This window comes from Podarcis filfolensis, assembly GCF_964270895.1.
Source record: "Podarcis filfolensis genome assembly, chromosome: 1".
Lineage (NCBI taxonomy): Eukaryota > Metazoa > Chordata > Lepidosauria > Squamata > Lacertidae > Podarcis > Podarcis filfolensis.
The window spans coordinates 117,102,407-117,124,647 of NC_139604.1; the positions used below are offsets into that span (position 1 = coordinate 117,102,407).

General features: G+C 43.6%; 1 long non-coding RNA gene across 1 annotated transcript in view; it reads right to left on the reverse strand.

The window, feature by feature from the left end:
• Positions 1-2,782: 2,782 nt before the first annotated feature.
• The window catches only part of LOC310766816, a 21,323-nt gene continuing 1,864 nt past the window's right edge, over positions 2,783-22,241 (reverse strand). Inside the window, exon 2 of the long non-coding RNA XR_014550424.1 lies at positions 2,783-3,326. This is a non-coding gene — a long non-coding RNA (uncharacterized lncRNA). The remainder of the gene's footprint in view (positions 3,327-22,241) is intronic.

The window sequence follows — 22,241 nt, forward strand, 5'->3', positions numbered from 1 at the left end:
TTGGCAATCACTCGTAGCCGAGTATGATTGTCTTCAATAAACACAGTTTTAACAATGAGTCAGTAAGTGACTATGGAGGCCAATTCTGGATCCACACGTCGTTCCACAGTGGGGACATTGGTTTCTGGGTGGGAGTTGATCACGGTGTGGATTTGCCAACCATGCCTTCCTCCTAGCACGTTTCTCCCTTGCGTCCTGAGTTTGAGTGTTTTCAAAGCCCATGATACCTTTGGTAAAGGCTGTTCTCCAATTGGAGCGCTCGCAGGCAAGTGTTTCCCAATTGTTGGTGTTTATACTACATTTTTAAAGATTTGCCTTGAGACAGTCTTTAAACCTCTTTTATTGACCACTAGACAGCATCTTAAAAAGTAGAGACATCACCTTGCCAACAAAGTTCTGTATAGTAAAAGCTATGGTTTACCCAGTAGTGATGTATGGAAGTGAGAGCTGGACCATAAAGTAGGCTGATTGCCGAAGAATTGATGCTTTTGAGTTATGGTGCTGGAGGAGACTCTTGAGAGTCCCATGGACTGCAAGAAGAACAAACCTATCCATTCTTAAGGAAATCAGCCCTGAGTGCTCACTGGAAGGACAGATCGTGAAGCTGAGGCTCCAATACTTTGGCCACCTCATGAGAAGAGAAGACTCCCTGGAAAAGACCCTGATGTTGGGAAAGATGGAGGGCACTAGGAGAAGGGGACGACAGAGGACAAGATGGTTGGATAGTGTTCTCGAAGCTACCAGCATGAGTTTGACCAAACTGCGGGAGGCAGTGGAAGACAGGAGTGCCTGGTGTGCTCTGGTCCATGGGGTCACGAAGAGTCAGACACGACTAAACAACTAAACAACAACAACAACAATTGCATTACGCTTTCCATTTTTTAGTTCAGAATAGAATAGTTGCTTTGGAAGACGATAATCAGGCATGCACACAACATGACCAGTCCAACGAAGTTGATGTTGAAGACTCATTATTTAAGAGACTAAGGAGAGCCCAGCTGGAGCAGACGAGTGGCCCATCTACTCCAGCATCTAGTTCTCACAGTGGCTAACCTGAGTCCTGTGGGAAACAAGCAAGCAGGGTCCAAGAAGAAGAGCTCTCTGCCCTTCCTGTGCTTTCCGGAAAGTGAAATGCAGAAGCATTGCTACCTCCAACCATGGAAGCAGAGCAGAGCCATCATTGATATCCTCCATGAATTTATCTTAACCCTATTTTAAAGGCATCCAAGTATGAGCGTCTTGCGGGATGTGGCTTTTAAAAATCACATTGCCTTATTCCAGGGGTATCTAGCCTGTGTTGGAGTTCATACCTTTCTGGACTCCAACTCTCATCAGCCCAACCCAACATGGTCCATTAGTCAGAGATGGCGGGAGTTCTAGTTCAGTGTTGGTGTTGATCTTTAAAGCCCTAAACAACCTCAGCCCAGTATACCTGAAGGAGCGTCTCCACCCCCATCATTCTGCCCGGACACTGAGGACCAGCGCCGAGGGCCTTCTGGCGGTTCCCTCCCTGCAAGAAGCAAAGCTACAGGGAACCAGGCAGAGGGCCTTCTCGGTAGTGGCACCTGCCGTGTGGAACACCCTCCCATCAGATGTCAAAGAGATAAACAATTACCTTACATTTGGAAGACATCTGAAGGCAGCCCTGTTTAGGGAAGTTTTTAATATTTAATGTTGTACTGTTTTTAACATTTGATTGGGAGCCCCCCAGAGTGGCTGGGGAAACTCAGCCAGATGGGCGGGGTATAAATAAAAAATTATTATTATTATTATTATTGTTGTTGTTATTGGAAGCCGCCCAGAGTGGTTGGGGAAGCCCAGCCAGATGGGCAGGGTACAAATAATAAATTATTATTATTAGTAGTAGTAGTAGTAGTAGTAGTAGTAGTAGTAGTAGTAGTTCAGGAACATCCTGAAGGTCACACTTACTTTTTTTCCAAAACCCACCCTTCCAGCACAAGGGAGCATGACAGGTCAAATTAAATTGTTTGCCCTAGCTTTCATCCTTTTCATGCATTTATTTTTTCTGTGTTCATGATATACTATGCATGGAATAGCATCTGAACATGCAATCCACATCTCATGCAGCTTCTCATGGGCTGGCTGGATGCAGAGGAGCAGTGAGAGGCATCAGCTGGGGAACCCCCAAGGAACCCCCCCTCCAGGGGAAGAAAGCTCAGAGCCAGGGGATTGGTAGTAGGATGACGATGAGAGGTCAGAGGGAGAAGAGGGAGCAGACTGGGGGGGAGGAGGTGTCAGAAGCTGAAGAGGCAACAGGGCTTAGTGAACAGGAAGAGGCTGAGGCAGAGAACAGTTCTCACACAGAAGTGGAGGCTGGAGAAGAGTGGGGCCAGGAGACATAGAGGCAGGATGCTGAAAAAGTTGGGGAGTCTCCCTCCCCTGCTGCTACCAGCTCACCCTGGTCTCCTAGAACATGCAGATAAATGAAACGGGCAAAGCAGGGGGTGGTTGTGAGCAGACATAGCCTGAGACTGTGTGGGAAAGACTCAGAAAAGGAGGAGTGCTTGTGGGCACTGGTAACTGCTTCATTGGAGCAAGACTCTTGGAAAGAGTTACTGAGACCACGAGGCCAGAGCTGGTTTCCTTGAATAAATAGTTAACTGCATTCTTTATTAAAGACGATTTATTGCTAACCTATGCCTGACTCCAGCCCTGACACTACTTGACATAGTACAATCCAGGGGACTGGGAGACAGAAGCTTTACCATTTGATTCTGCTGATTCTATAAACCCGCTCTCAGATGCAACAGGACTTAAGAAGTGAATTACTAAACTTTAATTGGGGTAGATGCCAGTAGCTAGTCCATCAGTGCTGGGAGCCGCAGTGCAGCAATATCCAGAGGACCAAGGCAGTGAGATCCATGGGGTCCCAAATTTCAGCGGCGCCCTGTGCGATGCCAAAATCTGGTGCCACCCCCCCATCACCACCTCTCACACTCCATTCTAAATAATAGCTGTGGCATCACCAGCAACACCCGCAAGGCTCTGTGCCCAGTGCGACCAAACCAGTGACATGCTCCTCTAAATCCACGGACTCCCGTTCTGCTGTAAAAACACAAAACTGCCCACCAAAACCTGGAAACAGATCTGCCTTGAGATTCCCCCATGGTCTGCAACAAGGGGTGTCTTCTGTTTCCATAAAGCGCAAGCCCTCTGCGTATAGCTGTGTGGCTACAATCAACACCCTGCTCTGAAGATGCAGGATTCATTCTTCTTGACAAAAGCTGTACCAGTTTATTCAGCAGCCATCCATTGTCTCTGTCTCCAGCAGAGCCAGGGGGATTTCCTCTCCCCCAAGCTTTTATCTGGGAAAAATAAATAATAAGAAAAAAGACATTTCAAAGGTGTTTATAATGAATGAATTGCTGCTGTTTTGGAGCATGCTTGCCATGTCGCCATGAGCACTTTGCCTTCAGTGCCTTATGGCCTCTTCCTCCCCCCCCCTTCTCCTTTTAATCAGGCCCTATACTGCTGATAAAATGACACTCTAATAGGAAAAGACATCATTTGGAACAGTTATTAATATATAAAAGGGAACCAAGTCAGCAAAGGGTTAGTCGTATAAATGGCCAAGTTCAACAAGACACAATTAAGGCTGCATTATCACACTCCCTGGAGCATACATGTCAATAGATAAAGTGGGATTGTTCGTGGAGTGGGGGGAGGTCAGTTTAGCGCTGAAAGCATCTCCTTCAGTTTAACCATTGGAAAGATCAGCATAAATGGACCACGTTTTCATATAGCTTATGTATTAGCTTGATTTGCCACCTTCTCGTCTTGTATAGTAAGGTCCAATGGTGGCTGGTGCCCGTTGATGCTGATAGGGTTGAAGGCAGGGAGGCTGGCAGTAGGTGGCGCCAGAGAGCCAATGACAGGTGCAGAGCCAGCCAGAACCTAGTTAGAAGGCAAGCAGGTGAGGGCTGGCTCAGCACAGACCGAAGGCTGGTAGGGCAGTGTCCCAGTTGCCTAAACTGACAAAAGCCCACATTCACTAACTGAGTGGGCCTCTCCAAAATTTCCAAACACTATCATTTTTAAATAAATGGTGTTGAGATTTCTCAGTTCTGGATTCTAGAGACAGCGTCAAAGATCTTTCTTTAAAGATTTAGTTAAATTGATACATCTTGCTTTTAACGAGCTGGCTAAATATAGCTCTGTTGCTTGCTTAATAAAACTCAGCCCCGATTTTCCTTCTATGATAAAGAATTTTAAAATTAAAACCTACACTGAAGGAGAGAAATGCTTTGTTGAAAATTTTATGATTGTTGTGTCAAGCTAATAAAGGCAGGTGGGTTTCCCCCCCTTAATCACATCTCTCTCTCTCTTTTTTTTAATGGTGAGAAATACAAAATTTAATACCTTTGTGACTCTAAAATGAGATGCAAATAGACGTATTTCCAGTCGTGTCACTTTTATTAAACAAGCCACACATTTATTAATAATCCACTGCTGTCAAGTATCCTTCAGAAAGGGAAACTGAGCAATTTGTTGTCAGTTGCATAGCCTGCTTTAACCGTTGGCATTACGACAAAAACATGAAAGCGCAAATGGAATCAGCTGCAACAAAATGTTGCAGTGTACAGTGCTGCTTTTCCGAGTTTCAGCCAGTGGCCGTCACTCTTTCCCAGAACACACTATTCTAAAATGGCACAGCAAAATAATACACTCCCCATTCACTGAGCACCTTGGGGGAATGGACGTAAGGGAGTAATCTCTGTTGAGAACAGTGAGGTGTAGTTCAAAATAGACATGTCTAGGATTGCACTGGTAATCATAGATGCAAATAACAGCTATTGCCCAATGTTTATCCAGGCTTAAAGAAAGCAAACGAAGCTAACATATATGTTCATCTGAGTCCTCTCAGTAATGTGCATATGATGTCTCTTCAGTTGGACTGGCAAGGATTATGGGTTAACAAAGGTCCTTACAGCCCTTTGGTTCCACCCTTTGGGATTTGAGCAAAACTCTTATTCTGAACAAAAAAACTGAATTGTTGATTTCTTATTCAGCCCCATTTGGGTCCTGTTCTGTCCTTCAACCCATACTTAGCATCCTCTTCCCATTCAAGAAATATTAATGATCTGAATCAAGCTGGTTTGAGAATCATCTGATGATTTTTGTTCAGCCCTTCATTCTTGTTCAGAAAATATGTTTATCACTTGTACTCAAAGTACAGATCAGTGGCATACAGATTTATTCCAGTCAGTTAAAAAAATTGTCCTTCTGCCAAAGTTTAAGTGCTGTGCTACTTTTTTTTCTTTTTCATTAGAAATTACCAAATGTTCCGTCTTAAAATAGACTGACAACAGGTCAGGCTGCTCCTGTTTAACTATTCTGAACCTAAAAATGTGGCAAAGTTTCTTCTCAGATTGATCTGTTGTGTAGCTACTCCTGGGGGCTGAGTACCTTATTAACTAGCTAGCACCAATTAAACCCTGGAAATGTCAAGATATAAGATTATTCCCAGAGGGGTAGCTGTGTTTGTTGCAGGAAAAACAAGAGATCTGTGGCATCTTAAAGTCCATCTCATGTACCTAACAAACGGTACTCCACAAAAGTTTTTGCCACAATGGAGTTGTCAGTGTTTAAGGTTTCACAAGATTCTTTGCTGTTCTAGATAAAATAGCTGCACTGTAGACACACTTTTGCTGTTTAATCGTTTTATTCTCCTTTTAAAAGCGCAGTCCCTGCAAACTGTTTATTGAAGTGCAGTTGCTGTAGGACAGAGGCCTGATGGATCTCCTTTTTTGTTTTCATGAGAACCAGGTAGAAAAGTCATATGTTTAGAATTAAATAGCAGGGTGCCTCTGAGCCTAGGAAGTGGTTTTCGGTACCAAACTGAGTTCATAGCCCTTCTACAAAAGAGTCCACTCTTGGTTACTTACTAACAGCTCTCAGCACCCTTAACAAACTGAAGTTCCCAGAATCCTTGGGGGAAAATGCAAATGATGCCTCATTTTGCTGTTGTCCTTGTTAGGCAATTGCTGATTCGCTACAAATCATCCAGAGTTCTGTCAGCTTTCGGCTTAAGCCTGTAAACTGCATTTGTCTCAGTTTTTGAAAATAATTTTACAGTTTTCACAGGGGTGCTTTAGAGAGGCTGTCGAACTCCAACTCCCATCAGACACAGTCAGGGATTATGAGAATTATAGTCTAGAATTACAGACACACCTTCCTTAACAGGGGTGCCAACTTGAATGAAATATTGGGGTGGGGGCAGGTAAGCCCAGCCCCACATAATTGATTACATGATGCGCCGTACGCACACTATTTGAATGGCAGTGCCCATCAACTTTGGGCTCCCCGGCCCCCTCAAATATTTTATGGGGGGAGGGACGAAGACCCCTCGGCCCCTAGGAGTTGGCTCCTATGTTCCTTGATCAAATATCTGTTTGGAAATTTATAGCCAGGGGCATTTCTGTGCCCAGAACAGAATTTCTCTTTTGGCACCAAACCAAATATGAGTGTGAGTTTCACCTGTATGCCCACAAAATTCTACCTTCTAAAATTCTACCTCCACTACATTGCAGGGGGAAGGTTATTTAATTCATTTATAACGGTTCGGTTCAGTTCGGTTTGGTTTACTGTGTTCTAACAAACGGCCATTGCACACATAAAAATAATAATAACAAAGAATCCTGCTACTAATAGTGATTTTCAATTCTACACCCCCCGACCTTTAAAGGATAAATCATTTCCCATATCCCCTTTAGGTTTTGTTACACACATTTGTAGAGCCTTAGTAAGAAATTTGGATATACAGTGGTACCTCTGGGTTAAGTACTTAATTCGTTCCGGAGGTCCGTTCTTAACCTGAAGCACCACTTTAGCTAATGGGGCCTCCTGCTGCCGCCAGAGCACAATTTTGGTTCTCATCCTGAAGCAAAGTTCTTAACCTGAAGCACTATTTCTGGGTTAGCAGAGTGTTTAACCTGAAGCGTATGTAACCTGCAGTGGCGTAGCGTGGGGGGTGCAGGGGGGGCCGGCCGCACCGGGCGCAACATCTGGGGGTTAGGGTTAGGGGGCGCAAATTACTTGCCTTGCCCCGGGTGCTGACAACCCACGCTACGCCACTGGTAACCTGAAGCGTATGGAACCCGAGGTACCACTGTATACTTCTCTACACCAGACAACAACAAAAACAGCTCTTTGCAAGAGATGACCTTCCCTTCCGCGATGCATGTAGGCGTGCATGTAATTGTTTCTCAGATCGTTATAATTAGGGCATTCAAGGAGTACATGTTTCATTTATAACAATGACACCCCATATTTCCTCTAAGAAGCTCAAGGAATTGCACATTGTCCCCAACTCCCCATTTTATCCGTACAACAACCCTGTGAGGAAGGCTGGAGGTAAGACGGTCTGTAGGGAAGGAGGCGGTTTTTCAGATATTTGGGGCCTGAGGCATTTAGTTCTTCAAACACCAGTGCGATTCTTTGTGTTCTGAGCAGACAAAATGAGTCAATGCCAGGACAGACCAGATCTTCCAAGCCCAGTAGTCTCTACCCTGACTATTCACAGTTTCAGGCAGGTAGAAGTAAATAATAATAATCAGCTTTGTTTTGGGTGTTCTCTGCGATCCAGTTCTCTGTCCATCCATCTCTATCTTTCTAAAGCAGAAATAAAAATAAAAATGCAAGTCATTTTGATTTCATTGCATTATTTAAAACAATTGCCTAAATCAGTTTAGAAGCAAAAGGCTACCACACTGGGTGTTTTTCTGTGTGCCCCCCCCAATTGCTTGCAACACATTCTAAACACCACGAGGAAATTAGAGTAATTTTGATATTAAAATGATTACTGCCACTTTTGTAATAAACTGATGCGACTTTAGAAGTCTGTCCCTGATATCTTTCATGATTTAGACATCACACACGCTATAATTGTGCTATTAAAGGAAAGAGAGCTAATCTTTTTGCATTTGAAGTAAGCCCTCATCATCAGACCCGACAAAGCCAGACAGATCAAAAAAGGCGGGTGGAATGGGGGGTAGAAAGAAAAGAAAAGAAAAGAAAAAGAGCATTTAAGGAAATTAGTACAAGAGTCAGTTAAAAGGTAAAAATTAATGCACTTATTATTGAAATACAGTTGAAACCCACTTTTTTCATTTCTTTGATATTACTAAAGCATAAAACATTCAATTAACTTTCCATTGTGTTTTAGAAGATGGGGAGGGACAGAGGATTGTCAGATGAGAATGAGGGGAGTGGGGAGTGTGCAAATGAAGGAGAAAAAGTGGAGATACAAGAAAGAGCCAGACTTAATCCCTTGTCATAAAAGCTGGTCAATCACTTTTGCATTTTGCAGGGCTGATTTTTGGCTTGTCGACTGCGTTCCTTTCAGATATAGCAACAAGCTGGTGGAGAGGTTATCTTGTATCCCTTCTATTATCACCTACAAATATTCTTTTTATTATAATTTGATAAAGAGAGAGATGGAAGATCTTCACTCCTTTAACCTAACCACCATCTGATTAAGCAAGAAAATATTAAAGGAAAACAAAGCACAGTGATAAAATATGAGCTATTCTATAATGGTGTTTGGTAACATAAGCAAAACAAGTGCATTTAATTTGTACTTACCCTCGAAGCTGAAAGTATAAAGAAGGGAGGCATCGAAAATCAAATCTTGAAATAAAAGAAAATGTGAAAAGAGGTGGTAACCGAAGTAACTCAGTTTATCTTGCCAACAGTATTGGGTAGAAGGTCAGGTTTTATTTTTCCATTTTTAAAAAGGCTGCATTTGACTTAAGATTTAATAATACTAAGATCATGTTGTAGCATTAGTATTGGCTTTAATTAAAGAAGTATTTTGCTAATTGGCATAAAATATCTATGTGATTATTTTTCCATATATTTTCGGCTTTGCAATAAGAGAACAGCTGCTAAATATTTTCTTGCATGCTGATTCCACTTAATCAACATTCTTCTTCTTAATGAAGGCAACAAAAGTTGGAAATTGTGTTTTACAAATGGGTTGCTTGGAAAATATCAGCATGAAGCCAATGAAATTCACCTTTGGGTGCTGATAATCAGATTTACCCCCAAATTACTACTTTTAAGGTACCAGATAAATCTTAAGGGAAGCGGGGGAGGAACTCAGCCTTGAAATCTTATAACTGTTTGTGATTCTCTTCAGCCAACTCAGCACAGTACCACATCAGCAAAATAATTCCCAGTTTTTAAACATCCCAGTTCAGTGATTATTATTCCTGTAAAATGCATCTGAAAGATGCTGATGCCATATTGACAAGTGCAAAGCTTTGGCAATACACCAATGAACTTACAAATATAAAAAGTATGCTATTACAATTCCCCGCCCCCATGTAGCAACTAGATAACTTCTTTGGATAGCGTCTGTCAGTTCTAGAGCAGAAATAGATGCTTGCGCAAATTAAAACTTCCCCAATGATTGGGAATTTAAATTCAACTTTTGAAGTTTTGAGCATTTTCCGGTTTTGTATTGGACTTCTGCTTTGAGAACCCCAAGTTGCTGAATAATTTAAAGGCAATACTGTTAAATATGGACATATCAAATTTTGCCATTTTCTAAAATCCCTGAATATGAGAGCATTTATGGTAAAATTGAATAGTCTGCACCAAAGTTTACGGACTTGAGAATTGTTGTTGTCACAGTAGACTGCATTGGATTAGACTGTATTGAATTACATCCTTACATCTTTGATTGTCAGTTTACCACAGGTGAGGCACCATGTCTCTGAATGACAGCTGTTGAGAATCGCAGGTATGCAGAGTGCAGTTGCCCTCATGTCCAGCTTGCAGGCTTTCCACCAGCATCTGGTCGCTGCGATCTCAGGTGATTTCAGGCTGCATGCTTGTCAGACATCGTGCCCCAAAACATGTTTTGGGCTGTTGTGCCTGAAAAAAAATGCTTTGGGGATTTGGGTCACGTCATGTTGGAAGGTATGACACCAATCAAACTTGAGTCAGCATAAATTTGTCTGGTGTCTTATACTTAGGACTGTTCTCTTAGTATTTCCGAAATTAAAAAGAATCCCCCATCATTCTTACGAGAAAACTACTGAAAGCAAAGCTAGTTTCAGGACTGGGGGGATTACAGAGTAATATTTCCCACCCTTCCACCAGTTTCTTGTCCCAGTCTCGTCAGCCCTGTGATCACTTTAGAGATCTTTTCATTTAGGAGGCTCTGCTAAGTTTGTCAGAAGCCCTGAACAGAGTTTGGAGCTGCCTATATTACAGATTCTCTGTTGAACCAGGCCCTTGCCATTTCTATTTTGCAGAGTGAAAATAAATTCTGAAAGGATTTCTGAAGGAAGTAAAGACCTTTTTGTTTCCAACTCCAGATTTTTGACAGGCAGTAGTAAGTGAGAACCTGTTGTTTGGCTTCTGTTACATCATAGCATCCAAGGTAATCTGGAGCTGGATCTCTCTCTTGGTGAGAGCCCTGGTGGAGAGAACCACACTGCAAATGTTAACCCACATGGATGCCTAAGAATTTCAGCTGTGGCCCCGAACAAGCAGCGACCTGAAGCCACATCTTCAGCAACTGCTGTCATCAGAGGCCAAGCTGATCATAAGCATGAACACATTTGCTGCATGCCTTCCTCCTTATCAACAAAGCCATCACTTCAATGGCTTCCTTTCTTCCCACTCTGTACCTTAAGAGTTGACAGAGCAAGCTGCGTCTCACTGCTGCAGGAAGTTGCTTCGAAATCAAACTGTGCGTATTTGGAAATACAAAAATAGCAACCCATCGCTAGTGTCTCAGGCACGCAGTCCATTTGCCTGACAAAGTGGCAGATAATCTTACGTTTAAATCTGGCTCTTAAAAGCTGGTGGATGACAGCTGAGAATGGATTACTATTAGCACTAAACTTTTTTTTTTAAAAGTTGGGGATCATTTCTCTCCCCACAAGTGGTGAAGCCAGATGTTCAGAATGGTGGTGGGAGCTGAGCAGTTACTCTTGAAGAAGGGAAATGTGGGATTCAGAAATTTGGCCAAAGTCAGCGCATAGTTCTAACAAAAAATACTCTGTGAGATAAGTTAGGCTGAGAGACTTCAGAGAAGTGTGACTAGCCCAAGGAGCTGCATGTGGAGGAGTGGGGAAGTGAACCCGGTTCACCAGATTATGAACGAATCCACCACTCTTAACCACTACACCACGCTGGCTCTCTAGAATCATAATATAGTGAACCACAAAAAGAAACCGCTTTGGCCACTGCATAATGAGGCACACAAGCCTCTATGTCAGGAGTACTCTGATGGTGTTTCCTGCTTGGCAGGGGGTTGGACTCGATGGCCCTTGTGGTCTCTTCCAACTCTATGATTCTATGATTCTAAGCCCTTCTTTGTGACTATGTCTGTCTCTGCCTTCTGTCACCTGGTGTAGGCAGCAATCCTAACCCCCCTTCCTTCAAAGCAAGGCCTACTAGATTCAGTTGGACTTACTTCCGAATTTACAGGCTGGAATGTGTGCAGAGGAGGGTGACCAAGATGTTCAAGGGTCTGGAAACCAAGTCTTATGAGGCACAGTTGAGAGAGTTGGGTATGTTTAACCATCTTCAAATATCCAAAGGGCTGTCACATGGAGGGTGGAGCAAGCTTGTTTTCTCCTGCTCTGGAGGGTAAGACTCAAACCAATGGCTTCAAGTTACAAGAAAGGAGATTCCAGCTGAATTTCAAGAAGAACTTTCTGATGGTAAAAGCTGTTTGACAGCGGAATGGGCTCCCTCCCTCAAAAGGTGGCACACTTTCCTTCCTTGGAGGTTTATAAGCAGAGGTTGGATGGCCATCTGTCATGGACGCTTCAGTTGAGATTCCTGCATCACAAGGGGTTGGACTAGATGATCCTGGGAGTCCCTTCCAACATTACAATTCTGTGATTCTATTATTCTATATCTATAGCTGAACCTGGGTAAGGCTCTTCACCTGGCGTGGCCCAGGCTTCGTTGGGAGAGCCACTTGTAGAGCCAATTCCGGAACAATCTGCATTAGTGTTTTAGTTTTAGGGGCTTTGGGGATGAGGTGGTGCCTCAATGGCTTAAACTTATGCTGATTTTGTCAGGTTTGAAGAGAAGTTTCTAGAGTTCTTCACAGCTTCTGAGTGAAAGCTCAGAGTAAAGCTCTCTGTATAGAAGCTGGTTCGATTTATCTTAGCAAGGCTTGTTCGTCTTCTATGGGCTTAGCCATTCTAGTTGTATAGTTGCTTACAACCAATTTACCTGGGACAGGATCTGGACTGAAGGAGCTGTGATTTCCTAGATCTCCCACCCTTCCCTTTTTGTGTTACCCTCCGATCTTCTGGAGATCTATGGTGATGTAGACCTTAATGTGATGCTGTTCGCTGTGCCTACAAAAGAAGGCATCACCATACTTAATAGGAGTTTATAGTAGTAAAATCTCCTCCGGATGTCAAAGGTTTGTCTCATGAATATGGATGACAATTTGCTATGAATATGGAAGAGGCTAGGAAGGGATGATGGGCTGGGGGAGTCTAACATTAACTGCTCTTAACCTTCCCACTTCTTTGATCTTACCACAATATGATCCATGGGACATATAGAACTGACTGCCTTTTTAAAAATAAAAAAGTAAAACTCCTTTTTTTTTGCACAAATCTGTTAGTCATTCCTGGCTTCGGATGTTTGCCCTGCAGCCTTGTTTACTACCTATATAATTATTAGAATACTCTTATAATTGTAATTGAAATTCTGAGTTGACACTTATGTCATGGTGCTGTGGCAAAGCATTGTGTTTAATTTCTCCTTTGTTCATCTCATTTAATGTTCTGAAGAATCAAAGGAAGATCCCACTCATTTCTCTTCCTTGCCATTACAAGCTTTGAACTCCACCCATACCTGCTGGAACCACTAATTTAATTTCTTTTTAAAATATAGAGCTTCATATGGATTGGCATGTTCCACAAGTAGAGTGGGTAAACAACTCATTCTGAACATTGCCTCTTTAAGACAGCATAATTTTGAGTAACTTCCATATCATCTAAGGGGAGAGCCTATAATAAATCTATGCAACTTCTGGATTCACTAGATTCAAATCTGTACGAACCAGGGATTTGGTCCAAATTTTAAAGTGAAGAGACCCAATTCACAGCTTGACTAATAACCTGGACCAAAGTTGTCTGTAAAGGCATACATAAAAACTCCCAAATCTTAGGAACATAAGAAGATGTCTTACAATAGCAGTGGCTGTTCAGGGGTTCAGGCATGGAACATTCCCCATCATACTTAGAGAGGATAAGGACTGAGCCTAGGACCTTCTGAATTCAAGGCAGATGTTCTCCCTCTGAGCCACAACCTTTCCCCATTCATCTCAAACTCTTTCTTCCAAATTCCTCGAATACTGAGCACCACCATCCAGATTCATCTGGAAATATTACAATATTTAGCAGCAGCCGTACATGGCTACAGATGTGCTCGCTTAACAGATTTAGAGCTACTCTTTGGCAAAACCTTTCCCAGAGTTTCACTGACCATTGGAAATATAGGTACTCGATAACTAGGCGCAAGCTTAAGAATTGGAGAATGAAGGGACTAGTAGCTGAGCTGAAGGTTCAGGGAAGTTTTCAGTGTGTGATGTTGTATTGTGTTTTTATTATTTTTTATTGGGAGCTGCCCAGAGTAGCTGGGGCAACCGAGTCAGATGGGGGGCATATAAATAATGTAATAATAATAATAATAATAATAATAATAGTAGGTTGCCAAGTGGAGAGTGTAGAAATAACATACAATGAATCTGTGTCAAAAGCTCCTCAGAAAGGGCCACGTTTCTTGAAAAACTCAAATAGCACAAATTGACAGCACTCCTTTCACTTCCAAAACCTTTTAGAAAACAGAATATATATTTTTTGAAGATGGGAAAAAAGAAAGGAGATGAGAGAAATGGCATCCAAAATAGCACATTTAAAATAAAAATAAAAATAAGAAATCTGAGCAGGGGCATTTGCAACACTAAAGCAGAATGTTAATTGAAATCCAACTGTGCCAACAGGAACATTGGAAAAAGACCAGTCAGGATTAGACTAATTAAGATGTCTTTAAAAGAAAAGGCGGAGGGAATCCACCCTGAACAGGTTGGACTGTTTTAAGGAGAAACTTAGCAACCAGCCATGATAACAAGAGGAACATTTTAACAACTTGTACTAACCCCAACAGTGTAACTTGCAAAACACGGAGATAAAGAAAGCCTCCGTGTGTGTGTGTGTGTGTGTGTGTAAGCATTTGGTGGAAAGCTGACTTTCTTTCATCCATGCATTCAGGCTGGAGTGTGGACTCTCAAATCTGTTTGCATGAAGCAGTGCCAAAGGCTGCCTAAGCCAAGCTGAATGAACTATTATGCTCTGTACACTATAGAGTAGGAACTCAGCCAAGCGGCTGTAATGTAATGAGCTACCTGTGAATGCATGGAATAGGATATATAGTGGTACCTCGGGTTACAGACGCTTCAGGTTACAGACTCTGCTATCCCAGAAATAGTACCTTGGGTTAAGAACTTTGCTTCAGGATGAGAACAGAATTTGCGCGGCTGCGGTGCGGCGGCAGCGGGAGACCCCATTAGCTAAAGTGGTGCTTCAGGTTAAGAACAGACCTCTGGAATGAATTAAGTTCTTAACCCAAGGTACCACTGTACAGTAGCCATGCCCTCTTCAGCATCTGGGATGGAAACACAGTTCACAGTTGCAGTGAAAACGTTTTTGTAGTGGACAAAAACCCACTTGTAGGGCAACCATGCTCTGAACTCTCTCTGAATCATCATCATTATAATTGGCATGGGGAAAACTATATTATATTATTATTATTATTATTATTATTATTATTATTATTATTATTTACAACTGCATAGCTTAGTTGGTTAGAGCATGGTGCTGATACAGTAACACCAAGGTTGCAGGTTCGATCTGCATATGGAACAGTGGCGTATTCCTGGGCAGAGGAGGAATGGTGTAGTCTGTCTCCCCAGCCTGACCCTTCCAGAGAAGAAGGAGACTGTTCAGAATTACAACAGGGGTTTGAGGGAGGTCACAGCTCAGAGGCAGATGAGGGGGAAAGCTGGGAAATAATGGGAGACGAGAAGGAAGAAGAAGAAGCAGCCCCAGGGGAGCGACAGCTGATAGACTCAGTGTCTTTAGAGAGCATTCCAGACCCCCCCCCTCCCAGGACCAGGCGGGCCTTGAAAGTAGGAGAGCAAAGAGCTCAGAAGCAAAGGGCCCCCAGTGCCAACCATAGAAGGGATGACAAATGAGGAAGTGAGAGAGAAGGGGAGGGCAGATTTACTCAGAGCAATACTATTATTCCGAGAGGCCACATTCCCAAGTCTCTTTCTGTGAATATTGAATAAAAGCAGATGGTAAGGACTTTCCCTTGTCTTGTCCATTCCTGGCAACCTGCCGGGGGGGTTGGTTCCTCTGCTGCCTGGCAAGAGGGTTGGATTAGATGATCCTCAGCGTTCCTTTCAAGTCCTATCATTCTAGGCATCTATTATTATTATTATTATTATTATTATTATTAAGGTCCCAGATTTCTGCTCTTACTTAGAGATGCCATGGATGGAACCTGGGGCCTTTGGAATGTGTGGCCTGTCCCAAAGATCACCTGCTGTACTTCATGGGTGGCGCATGGATTGGAACCCAGGACTCCTATGTCTGTCGGGAGCCCTGTGTAGATTTTGGAGCGGGTGGGCTGATCCCGAGAAGGTAGGGGACAAGGTCAGGGAGTTGGAGCTACGCAACTGGGGGAGGGCCTGAGCGGGATGGAGGAGGCAAAATCAGGGCCTCAAGAACTGCCTGAGCAGGAGAAGGGTGCCATTGATCAAGAGAGTCAGGAGCAGCATCCCAGGGAAGGCTCAAGCGGGTTGTCTTGCCCATGTGATATTGGACTTCTCTAGCGGGGCACCTCGTAAAGGACTGTCACTACCCATCCCTCTTGTCAGTAAGGAGCCTCCTCTGGGAAGGCACCTGAGAGTGAGTTGGTAACTGAGCTGGCACCTCCATCTTCAAAGTCACAGAGGCACCAGTGTTGGAATGTATGAACTTCACAGGCCTGGTCCACTCACAGAAGTGCCCATTTGCATGTGCAGAGCAGAGACACCTGCTGTTCACCATGCCAAGACTTGTGTTCGCCCATGTTTACCCAATGCATAGCTTGTTGAGTAAACATCTTAGCTTGCACTTAGCCATTCAACTCACCCACTGTGCCTTTTGTTGAATAGTGGAAAAGATGGACGAAGGACACAGCTCTGTTGGATTCACAGCTCTTTATTGCAGCAGTTAGAACTGCTCCTGGAATCAGACTGACTGCAACCGAGCTGGCTTCTTTATATAATACGAAGTAACTTGAAACAGTAACAACTCACAACTAGCTAACCAATCAGGAGCGACAGTTTTCAATCCTTCATTTGCATACAGGTGGCCCTGAGTGAGAACTGCTACTAATCTTAATACATAACACCATTAACCCTTGTTTTGCCCATTTATCACTCAGATTTATCCATGGAAGAATTGGGCAGAAACCGAAACCTGAATTTGAGTTCTTTGGGCAGCAAGGGCCAGGACAACACTCAAGCCCAACAATCTATTCACTATAATCAGATACACAGATAGAGTCTTTTCCTTTTTACTCTTATGCTTTTGGGGAATGTGAATCCACAAAGATGCAGTATTGCAACCCAATTCTTTATAGCATTCCTCTCCCCGACCCAAACATTCCAGATCAAAACAAGTGGAATCAATTAAAGCTTTATTCCACATTTATTTAATAAAGATTATGGCTTCAACCCCCGCCCCTAAAAAATAATTTTCTCCCTATAACAAATGCATTTTGCTAAATAAAACTGAATCTATTGGGCCCTATGCTATCCTTATAGACTGCATTTCATGTGACAATTTGTTTGCTTTTCTTTCATGTTTCAATGATTATCCATGATCTGTTGCAGGTGAAAGGTGAATTTATCATTAGGCTAATAAATGGAACCGATAATTCACAAAGTAGATCTCTCATTCTGCTTAAAATATTTTGACAGATTTAAAACTGGTTAACGCGTAACCTCATTTTGTAATTATGGAAAGTGGTGGTATGTGTTCTAAAGACTCCCAAATAAATATTTTTTGTGATTAGAAAACTTGTTACACTTCTCAATTATTAATTTCCCCCCACAGGCTTTCTTTTTTAAAAAAAGAAAGAAAGAAAGAAAATGATGTAGACATTACTTTGGCATTCATGTAAATAGTAAGGCTACTTGGCACTTAGCCTAGTTGTTTAGAATCAGATATTTTGGGGAAGGGTGTTTTGTTTTTTAAAGAAAAATCAATCTTATATTATTGGCATATCGTGCAGAAAACATTTTTTTTAAAAAAATAAATAAATCCCAAATCAGGTTAGCATATTTTCTCTGTGTTTCTCTGATCTGGAACTACCAACAATAACCACCAGCTGATCTGACAGTCCATTCTCCCACTCCAGCTGCTTCAAGGAAAATTTATGTTTTATCCCACTTTGGTGGAACTGTTTCCATTCTCCTATGTCACAGGAACAACCAGTGTGGTGCCCCTCCAAATTAGACCACAAATCCCACAGCTGTTAATGCAAACCCAAATCAAAAGAGAAGGCCAAATCTATTCAAGCTCTCTCCATCGTGCAGGGCATTCACACATGCTCTACAGTCCAGGGGTCAGCAAACTCTTTCAGCAGGGGGCCAGTCCACTGTCCCTCAGACTTTGTGGGGGGCCGGGCTATATTTTTTTGGGGGGGGGATGAATGAATTCCTATGCCCCACAAATAACCCAGAGATGCATTTTAAATAAAAGCACACATTCCACTCATGTAAAAACCCCAGACAGGCCCCACAAATAACCCAGAGATGCATTTTAAATAAAAGAACACATTCTACTCATGTAAAAAACATGCTGATTCCTGGACCGTCCGCGGGCCGGATTTAGAAGGCGATTGGGCCGGATCCGGCCCCCGAGCCTTAGTTTGCCTACCCGTGCTCTACACAGATATAATTACCCCAAAACAGGACACTCTGACTAACTTCTGTTGTTGTTATTTAGTCGTCTTAGTTGTGTTCGACTCTTCGTGACCCCATGAACCAGAGCATGCCTTGGAAACTCTCACTTTCTTCTCAAAGCTTCTCCTTTTTTTATGTCCATGGAGTTTTCTTGGCAAACTACTGGAGTGGATTGCCAGTTCCTTCTCCAGGTGGATCACATTTAGTCTAAACTCTCGGCTATGACCTGTCCGTCTTGGGTGGCCCTGCACGGCATAGCTCAAAGTTTCTTGGAGTTCTTCAAGCCCCTTCGCCACGACAAGGCAGTGATCCACGAAGGAGTCTGACTAAATAATTTAGCTTTAAAAGAGGATTAGACAAACTCATGGCAGAGAGGACGATTGACGGATATTAGCCACGATGGCTCTGCTCTGCCTCCACAGTTGGAGGCAGCAATGTTTCTGAAAAACACTTGCTGGAGAGGGAGCTGTTGTTCTTATGTTCTGCTTGCAGGTTTCCCATAGGCATCTGGTTGGCCACTCTGAGAACAGCATGCTGGACCAGGTGGGCCATTGGCCTGGTCCACCAGGCTCTTATGTTCTGAGATGATCAGTCTAGCAGCACAGAGGGATGAATGAATCAGGGCACTGAGGGAAGTCTCATTTTTACTACTACATTGGGTGCTGCAGAATTCTTATATTTGTTAAGCCTTTTGGACTGATACGTTGACTGTAGATATTTCTCTTGGATTGCAAGGAAGACACGGCAAACACACCTGCCACTCGCTGGGTTGCAAGCTCTTTGTTTTTGACCGCATCAGGGTGCCTCTAAGCAAACAAGAAGAATTGTCCTGAAATGTGACATTTCTTCCGAGGAATACTGTATTCCCCGCATCTGATATTTTACGTCCTGTTTATTGAAGATAGCCATCAGCAACGGTAACGCTCTGTGCAGCGGTCACCTTCATTTCAGATGCTCAGTCATCCTTTCATTCTTTCAGAACAGCTATATTGCATGAGGATATTCACAAAATCTTCAGGCTCTTTTTGCAAAACTATCATCCCTGACCATTGGCCATGCTGGCTGGCTGGCTCTGTGTGGGAGGGAAAGGCGGGAAGCTCTGTCTTGAGCAGCAAAATGGCTTGGGTGGGTCCTGGTGCCGAGGACTATGAATTAAACCATGGGTCAGCAAACTAAGGCCCGGGGGTTGAATAAGGCCCGCCAGGGTTGTAAATCCAGCCCGCGGAGCCTGCCACGCTGTTATGTACTGAGCTGAATCCTAGATCAATAGGATCCAGAATGCAGCAGTCTGATTGGTCTGCAGGAGCAGCCAACCAGGCTTCTGGAGGAAGTGAATCTGCAACCTGATTGGCCTACAGGAACAGCCCAGAATTAGCCAATCATGTGGGGCCCATTGTGTAAATAATGTATATATAGCTAGACGTTTTGGGGAAAGTTTCATTCATTGCTACTACGAGCTGAATAAAAAGCATGAAATTCACACTCAACTCTTGAGTATATTTAACACCCGCTCGGTCAGTTGCCGCACCGCGCTGTTTTAGCTCCGGTTTAGCTCTGCGGAGAGGTGCTTTTCTAGGACTACATCTCCCAGCATGCTCCAAGGTTGCTCAGACTTCCACACCTAGCAATCTCATGCCTCCTCTCCATTGGCCAGTTTGACACGAGCCGCGGCCAATTGTGACCCTTCCTGAGGCTCACTGCTCCAACTGGGGTGAGGCGCAGAGCAGGGTGCCTTGCTGACATCTAGTTCAAGAAGGGAGGAAGAGAAGCAAAGGGGCAGGAAGAAGCAGGAGCAGAGAGCCTGCGAGGAGGGAGGAAGAGGAGGAGGAAGAGGAGGAGGACTCCTCTGTGCTGCTTGGCGGTGGCACATTAGCAGCACAGTCATGGACACCCTGGGGTAGGGTGTTAGGATTTTTATCCATCCGTGCTGCTCCAGCAGTAGCACTTTGTTATGTTGTGTATATCATGTGAGTGTCTGAGAGAGCGTGAGACAGGAAGTCTATATTACTGTTGGAAATTAGTTTCACTTCTGTTTGTGATGTTGTTCTGTACAGTGGTACCTCAGGTTAAGAACTTAATTCGTTCCGGAGGTCTGTACTTAACCTGAAACTGTTCTTAACCTGAAGCGCCACTTTAGCTAATGGGGCCTCCCACTGCTGCCGCGCCACCGGAGCACGATTTCTGTTCTCATCCTGAAGCAAAGTTCTTAACCCGAGGTAATATTTCTGGGCTAGCAGAGTCTGTAACCTGAAGCGTATGTAACCTGAGGTACCACTGTACTGGTGCTGAGAGAGCACAGACATGCTGATGGATTCTCCGTATATAGACTGTAAAATAAAGTAGTTTAGAACTACGATTAACTCTTTCTTCTGCAATGATATGCCAGAAGATGAGTATACTCCTCTCAGGAGGGAAGGGCCGCTTCTCACTGGTCTCTCTCTGGACTGAGGGAGATTTATAGCCAGAGAGTGACCACCGGAGAGATGCCCTGGTGTCTTGGGAAGTTGATGGCCTTCCCGGGCATGTTTCCAACATAGGGGTCCTTCCTGGCGGGGTGGTTGTGGCCCCTCCGCGCAAGCTGAGACCCAACACTGGGGGGTGTCCCCTCCCCAGCCCAGCCCACTCTGTCTAAACGCGGTGAGTGCAGGTATCTCAGTTGCTGTGTCTCTGAGGGAAGGAGGGAGGGTGGGAGGGAGGGAAGGCATGTGCGTGCATGCGCGGTCCGGCCCGCCACAAGTTATGAGGGACAGTGAACCGGCCCCCCACAGAAAAAGTTTGCTGACCCCTGTTAATTAAATAAATGCATTCCTATAATAAAAAGTTTGGAAATGTGATTCTCAGCAGGGAGCCAATATGGGAGGCAACTGCCTGTTCAATGTACATCTGGTGGGGAAAGCTCAGTCGGTAGAGCATGAGACTCTTAATCTTAGAGTCGTGGGTTCAAGTCCCACATTGGGCAAAGGATATCTGCATTGCAGGGGGTTAGACTAGATGACCCTTTTGTCCTTCCAACTCTACAATTCTGTGATGGTGGCAAAGCAGTATACAGTGGTACCTCAGGTTACATACGCTTCAGGTTACATATGCTTCAGGTTACAGACTCCGCTAACCCAGAAATAGTGCTTCAGGTTAAGAACTTTGCTTCAGGATGAGAACATAAATTGCGCAGCGGTGGCAGCGGGAGGCCCCATTAGCTAAAGTGGTGCTTCAGGTTAAGAACAGTTTCAGGTTACGTAAGGACCTCCGGAACAAATTAAGTACTTAACCCGAGGTACCACTGTATATTATTTACCACAATCCATTGCATAGGATGCTGCTTTTTTTTTAGTTGCAACAAAGACAATCTACAACTTTTTTTGGCTCCTGTGATACAAAAAAAGGGTCCATTTGCTATTGCCACTGTTACTTCTCGAAAACTGACATTTTGCAACATATTACTAGTCCCCCCGATTCCTCTCTTATGATGCAACCCAATCCTGCTTTGTTTTTGGAAAGGAGTGGTGGCAGATTGGGAGTGCAGCTCCCCTGTCTCTGGGATAAGGACCCTTCCCCCCGCAGGTCTTCTCACCTTGGGAGATGGTGAGACTGACCATGAGCTGCTTTGACACATGCCTTAGTTGAGGACTTCACTTCCTAGCCAGCCCATTTTTGGATCCCCATTCTGACTAATGTTCTACTTTCTCCTCCACAAAAGGCTAGCTCCAGACAAAATTTCCCTTTTCCAAAGTATTTCGTCAAGGTCTCACCTTCTTGAGTTTTGACAAGGGAATGAAAGCAGGCATTCTGATGTAAATTAGACTATATCTTTGTGTGCCCCATATATATATATATATATATATATATATATATATATATATATATGCAGAGCCTTCTGTTATTCTGATCTTCTCACTAGGCCCATAGCTGCATTTATTTATTTTTGCCCTCCGCTGTAGGTTAAGCCAGACAAGTCAAAATAAATTAGAGAGCTCTGGAACTTGCAAGACAAATGCAAGAGTGAACAAACTTTTTGCAGAAAGAGGTCCAAGAAGCTTGGTTTCGAAAATGGAAGAAACAAATTTGTTAGCGTATGTATATATGAATCAAGACAAGCATTTCATAATTGCTGTGCATTTCACAAAACCGCTCCTTTGGAAGCCAGAGATTCCAGTCTTACTGGCAGTAAGCTTGTCAAAAAATGTTTAACTCTTTCCGTGTTGAATGCTCGTCAATTGAA